Source organism: Dromiciops gliroides, chromosome 3, assembly GCF_019393635.1.
Source record: "Dromiciops gliroides isolate mDroGli1 chromosome 3, mDroGli1.pri, whole genome shotgun sequence".
Lineage (NCBI taxonomy): Eukaryota > Metazoa > Chordata > Mammalia > Microbiotheria > Microbiotheriidae > Dromiciops > Dromiciops gliroides.
In genome coordinates, this window is record NC_057863.1 from 48,085,084 (window position 1) to 48,091,671 (window position 6,588).

The window sequence follows — 6,588 nt, forward strand, 5'->3', positions numbered from 1 at the left end:
GTGGGGCTTGGCCAAAATGTCTCCCTGAGGCTCCAGTGTGCAGCCCTTCGGGCAGTCCCCCGGACTGGGACTAGGGAAGAACTGCTCCTTTGCCCACTGTCAACAAGCGTCCTGCCAGTCAATCACCCCCTCCCCCAGTGTGCAGGTGGGGAAACTGGGCATCTTGAACTTGTGCAAGTCTGCCTTCGGGTCGGGGGGGGGGGGGCGGAGCGGGGGTGGGGTGGGGGTGGGGGGAGGCAGAGCACTGGCCCATTACCTCCTTGCAGCTCAACCGCAGCTGATTCCCTTTCATTGTTGGGATTATGGAGTACTTCTTGGGCCAGGGGAGTCACATGTAGCAGCTGAATTTTGGAACACCACCTCAGAGGATTCCCATTTTCCAGAGGATCCTCCTTCCCACCACCTCCACATTTCTAATGATCTTTAGGTCTCTGAGTCTTCCATACAGCAAGACAAAGGGTTCATAAAATCACAAATTTGGAGCTGGGAAGGATTGTAGAGGCCACCTAACCCAACTCCTTCATTTGGGGGGGGTGGGGGCTTTTTTGAAAAAAAAAAGTTTTATTGTTGCCTATATAGTATTTATATCATATGCTACAACCCTATTTTGTAACAAAGAAAAACGTTTAAGGTTAAACCCAACCGACAGAGTAACCACTGCAAACGGTGTTTGCAGAAGTATGTTTCGATGTCATTTCTCCAAGACTGAGGTGGTTCATTGTAATTCTTGAGGGATCCATTGTCTTTTAGTTCAACCCTCTCACTTTACAGATAAAACACCACGTTCACAAAAAGAGTAAAAGGCAGAGGGGGACTTGAACCCATGTTCTCTTAGGACAAATAGAATGTCTTCCCACTGTACCACAATCATTTCCTTGGTTAGAATGAATTTTGTTTCATTTTGTCTTAGCCTAACCAAAACTATTGAGCCAAATGTCACCCGGGAGGAAATTTTGTTTGATGCAGAGCAGGGGTTCTAAACCTGGGGTCTATGAACTTGCATTTTTAACGTTGATAATCTATATTTCAATATAATTGGTTTCTTTTGAAATTTTATATGTTTTAATTGATTCATTTAAAACATTATTCTGAGAAGGGACCTCTTGGTTTCACCAGACTGTCAAAGGGGTCCATGACACAAAAAAAGGTGGACCTAAAGATAACAAGATAAACCTAGAATCAATAGGGGTCAATGAAATTTACTGAGCATGAAAGTGACATAGTCAGACCTATGTTTTAGGAATATCGTTTTGACAGCTGAGTGTAGCATAGATTAGCACTGCCCAACCATAGGAGAAAGTGCTTCTGGAGGGTGGGGTCCCCCCCCAAGTCTTCTAGCAAAGACTGAATGACTATTTGTAGGATATGTTAAAATTGGGATTCCTTTTGGAAAAGAATCATTCAATAGCTGAACACAGAGGTCCCTCCTATTCTAACATTCCATGATTCTGTAATGTTAAGGTCTGGCTTTTGGAAAAACTATAATGTAATTAAAAAAATAAAATAATTATTGATATTTGTTTTTTATATAACTTTTATTTCCCATTGTATATAGAGGCATCCCTTATAACAAAGAATAAAAAAGAGGGGGAAAAGTTTAGCAAAACTAACCAACATATATTAAAAAGGCTGATATTTCCCATGCATCAACCCCATAGGCTAATGCAATCATATTATGAAAGCATGATAATAGAATATCCAGGTCAAGGAAGATACTTGCTTCTCATTATAATTTCTAACATATGGAAAAATGTATTCAGCTCTCAGTCCTGTATCTTAAGAGGGACATTGACAAATTGGAAAATGTGTTCAAGAAGGATGATGAAGGATCTGGAAAGTCCATCCCATAATGAACGTTTGGATGGAGTGAAGACTGAGTGAGAAGACCTGATAGTTACAGGCAAATATTTGAAGGGCTGGCATTTGAGACAGGAAGAAGGCTTATTCTTGCATAACTTCTGAGGACAGAGCTGACAGTGGGGAGTAGACATTGTGGGGAGGCAGATTTTGGCTTGATATGAAAGAAGAGTGTTTTCACAGTTATAGCAACATGGTCCAAAACTATAATGAGCTGTTTTGAATGAAGCCAGAAGCAAAATTGTTCAAGCAAGGGCTCCATCCATGACCATTCTTCAGGGTGCCCTGGAAAGCAGAATTTATTTATAAAAATCAATGTAAATGATAAAGGTTAAGAAATGCAAACAATACAACCTTCCTCTGCTTTTAATACAATAAGTTGTTGCCTCTTGCCTTAGGGTATGGTCCAGCTTTCTCCAACTTTCTCCATCACTCCAACTCCCCTGTGCTGACTACCCCCCACTGAATAGCCCCCTGCTTCTCTCTCTCTCTCTCTCTCTCTCTCTCTCTCTCTCTCTCTCTCTCTCTCTCTCTCTCTCTCAATATGTACAATCCACAAGTATTCTTTTTATCAGTTCTTTCTATAGGGGTGCATAATAAGCTTCCTCATTAGTTCCTTGGGATTGTCTTGGATCATTGCACTGCTGAGAGTAGTTAAGTCATTCACAATTGCTCATTGAACAATACTGTTGTCACTATGCACAATGTCCTCCAAGCTCTGCTCACTTCACTATACATCAATGTTCATTAGTCTTTCCAGGTTTTTCTGGGATCATCCAGTTTGTCATTTCCTGTAGCACAAGACCATTCCACTACAATCATATAGCACAGCTTTTCCCATCATTCCTTAATTGATGGACATTCCCTTGATTCTCAATTCTTAGCCTCCACCAAGAGTTGCTATAAATATTTCTTGTACAATTTTCCCCCTTTTCTCTTTTTCATGATTCCTATTGTTAACTGTTTCCCTTCCATCCTATTCCCTTCCCCATGATACTTATTCTATTATCCTTCTTCTTTCATCTTATCACTCTTCAAAAGGGATTTGCTTCTGTCTGTCCCCTCCCCCACTTTGCCCTTCCTTCTTTTGCCCCTCTCTCTTTATCCCCTTCCCCTCCTATTTTCCTGCAGGGTTAGAAAGATTATTCACCCAATTGAGTGTGTACATTATTCTCTCCTTTAACCAATTCTTTTTTTTTTGTGTGAGGCAATTGGGGTTAATTGGGGTCACATAGCTAGTAAGTGTTAAGTGTCTGAGGTGGGATTTGAACTCAGGTACTCTTTACTCCAGGGCAGGTACTCTATCCACTTCACCACCTAGCTGCCCTCCTTTAACCAATTCTAATGAAATTGAGGTCTTTGAGCCAATTCTAATGAGTGTTAGGCTCATTTACTGCCCAGATTAAATAGATTACTCCACCCAGTTGGGTGTGTCTGTTAGTCCCTCCTTGAGACAGCTCTAATGAGTTTAAGGTTTTTGAACCTTTTCTGATGAGTGTAAAATTCATTTACTGCCCTGCTCCTCTCCCATCTCTTCCCCTCCTCCATAAACCTTTTTCTGTTTCTTTCATGTAGTATTTCACCTCTGCCCTTCCCCCTCTCCCAGTGAATTCCCTTCACCCCTCAATTTAACCCTAAAGATGTCATCACCTAGCTAAGTGACACAGTGGATAAAGCATCACCCCTGGACCCAGGGGGATCCCAGCCAAAACCTGGCCTCAGACACAAGACAGTCACCCACTGTATGACCCCAGGTATGTCCCCCAGCTCCAATTTTTTTTTTATGGTTCTCTAGGGTCTTGTATTTGAAAGTCAAATTTGCCATTCAGTTCAGGTCTTTTCATCACAAATATCTGAAAGTCTTCTTTTTCATTAAAGTCCCATTTTTTCCACTGAAAGATTATGCTGAGTTTTGCTGGGTAGGTGACTCTTGGTTGTAATCCCATTTCCTTTGCCCTCTGGAATATCATATTCAATGCCCTCCGGTCCTTTAATGTAGATGCTGCTAAATCTTGTGCTATCCTGACTGTGGCTCCGCAGTACTTGAATTCTTTCTTTTTGGCAGCTTACAATATTTTCTCCTTGACCTGAGAGCTCTGGAATGTGGCTATAATATTCCTGGGAGTTTTCCTTTTGGGATCTCTTTCAGGAGCTGATTGGTGGATTCTTTCAATTTCTATTTTAGCTTCTTCTTCTAGAATTTCAGGACAATTTTCCCTGAGAATATCTTGGAAGATGATGTCTAAGCTCTTTCCTTGATCATGGTTTTCAGGTAGACCAATAATTTTCAAATTATCTCTCCTGGTCCTATTTTCCAGGTCAGCAGTTTTCCCCAGAAGATATTTCACATTACCCTCTATTTTTTTATTCATTTGGATTTGCTTTATTGTGTCTTGTTTTCTCATAAAGTCACTGGCTTCCATTTGTTCAATCCTCATTCTTAGGCAATTATTTTTATCAGAGAGCCTTTGTACCTCCTTTTCCATTTGGCCAATTTGACTTTTCAAGCTGTTGACCTTTTTCTCATGTCTTTCCTGCATTTCTCTCGTTTCTCTTTCTATTTTTTCCTCTACCTCTCTAACTTTATCTTCAAAGTCCTTTTTGAGCACCTCTATGGCCTGAGACCAATTCATATTTTTCTTGGAAGCTTTAGATATAGGGGCCCTGATGTTGAAATCTTCCTCTGAGGGTGTCCCTTGGTCTTCCTTGTTACTGAAGAAACTTTCTGTGGTCCTCACCTTTCTCTGTCTGCTCATCTTGCCTTTCTTTTACTTGACTTTTAGCTCCTTAAAGTGGGGCACTGTTTCCAGGCTGCAGTATCCCAACCTTAAGAAGTCCCAGGTGGTATGATTTAAGGAGGATCAGGTTCTTCACTGGCCTGGCCTATTCCCTGGTCCTTAGATGACCCCAGACCAACTTGCTAATCAACCAATTTTGTGTGTTGTGGTTATTAGCTCTGACGAGCCTGTGCCCCTCCCCCCACCTGGGCTACTGCTACTCAAGCCTACCTCCTGGTTCTCAGCAGGGTTGTAAAATCCAAATTCTGCCTCAGCACCAGCATAGACCCCTGTAGTCTCCCCCCTGCTCAGGGCTCAGCCCTCTTGCCAGACTGTTAGCTTAGTTCCAGATGACACTGGCACTTCAGCTGATTCAGAGGCTCTGGGGGTCTCCTTCTCTGGTGAGGCCTTCCTGGGACTGGATCTGTGTCAGGGTGACTGTGGGGTTGGGCTCGACTCCTTTATCAGCACAGCAGCTCCCTCCTTCTGACCTTCTAAGCCGTTCTTGGTTAGAAGATGATTTCAGCACATTCTTCTGTGAGTTTTGCTGCTCCGGGCATTTTCCTGTGGCATTATTTGGATGCTTTTGGAGTGATCATGTCATGAGTTGGAGAGCTCACTGCCTTTCCTCCACCATCTTGGCTCTGCCCTGGAAGTTCAGTGGTCTCCAATTGATTTTTTTTTTTTTGCAGGGCAATGAGGGTTAAGTGACTTGCCCAGGGTCACACGGCTAGTTAGTGTGAAGTGTCTGAGGCTGGATTTGAACTCAGGTTCTCCTGAATTCATGGCCGATGCTCTATCCATTGTGCCACCTAGCTGCCTCCTCCAATTGATTTTTTTTTTTGCGGGGCAATGAGGGTTAAGTGACTTGCCCAAGGTCACACAGCTAGTAATTGTCAAATGTCTGAGGCCAGATTTGAATTCAGGTCCTCCTGAATCCAGGGCCAGTGCTTTATCCACTGCACCACCTAGCTGCCCCCACCTCCAATTGATTTTTTGGTTTTTTTTTTGGTATTTTTTTGGTTTTTAGTGAGGCAATTGGGGTTAAGTGACTTGCCCAGGGTCACACAGGTAGTAAGTGTTAAGTGTCTGAGGCTGCATTTGAACTCAGGTACTCCTGACTCCAGGGCCGGTGTTCTATCCATTGTGCCATGTAGCTGCCCCCCAAAATATGGAATGCTTCATGAATTTGAATTTCATCCTTACACAGGGGTCATGCTAATCTTCTCTGTATCGTTCCAATTTTAGTATATGTGCTGCCGAAGCGAGCACACCTCCAATTGATTTTTAATCCATGTTTCCATGATCCCTTATTAAATATAATTTTATTGCATTATAATCTGAGAAGGATGCACTTGATATTTCTGCTTTTCTGCATTTAACTAAAAAGTTTTTATGCCCTAGTATGTGCTCAATTTTTGTAAGGTATTATGTACCATTAAAAAAAGTACATCTCTTTCTATTCCCATTCAATTCTCTTCAGATATCATATCTAGCTTATCTAAGATTCTGTTCATCTCCTTGAATTCTTTCTTATTTATTTTTTTGGTTAGATATATCTAATTCTAAGAGGAGAAGATTGAAGTCCCCAATTATTATAATTTTCCTATCTATTTCCACCTGTAATTTGTTTAGCTTTTCTTTTAAAAATTTGGATAATGGCAATCCCTTCAGAGAGGATGTTGGCTCCAAACTGTAGTCCCAGTTTAACTTCCTGATTAACACACACTTTAAGCAAATAAATCAATTAGTAAGTGTTTATAAGTATCTACTATGTGCCTGGAATGATGCTAAACCCCAGAGATACAAATAGTATACAAAAAGTAGCAAAGTCTCTAACTTCAGGAAGCTTATCTACAAGTGGGAAAAACAGCATGTTGACTGAAGAATGAATATAGGATATATACAAAAGGCATAGAATAATGTTATGGGGAGGGGGACAAATATTCCTTTA

General features: G+C 41.5%; 1 non-coding gene across 1 annotated transcript; it reads right to left on the reverse strand.

Moving 5' to 3' along the window:
- Window positions 1-5,799: 5,799 nt before the first annotated feature.
- Window positions 5,800-5,906, reverse strand: LOC122752107. Its single transcript, XR_006355907.1, has one exon. It is a non-coding gene; the product is annotated as a U6 spliceosomal RNA (small nuclear RNA).
- Between the last annotated feature and the right edge of the window lie 682 nt (window positions 5,907-6,588).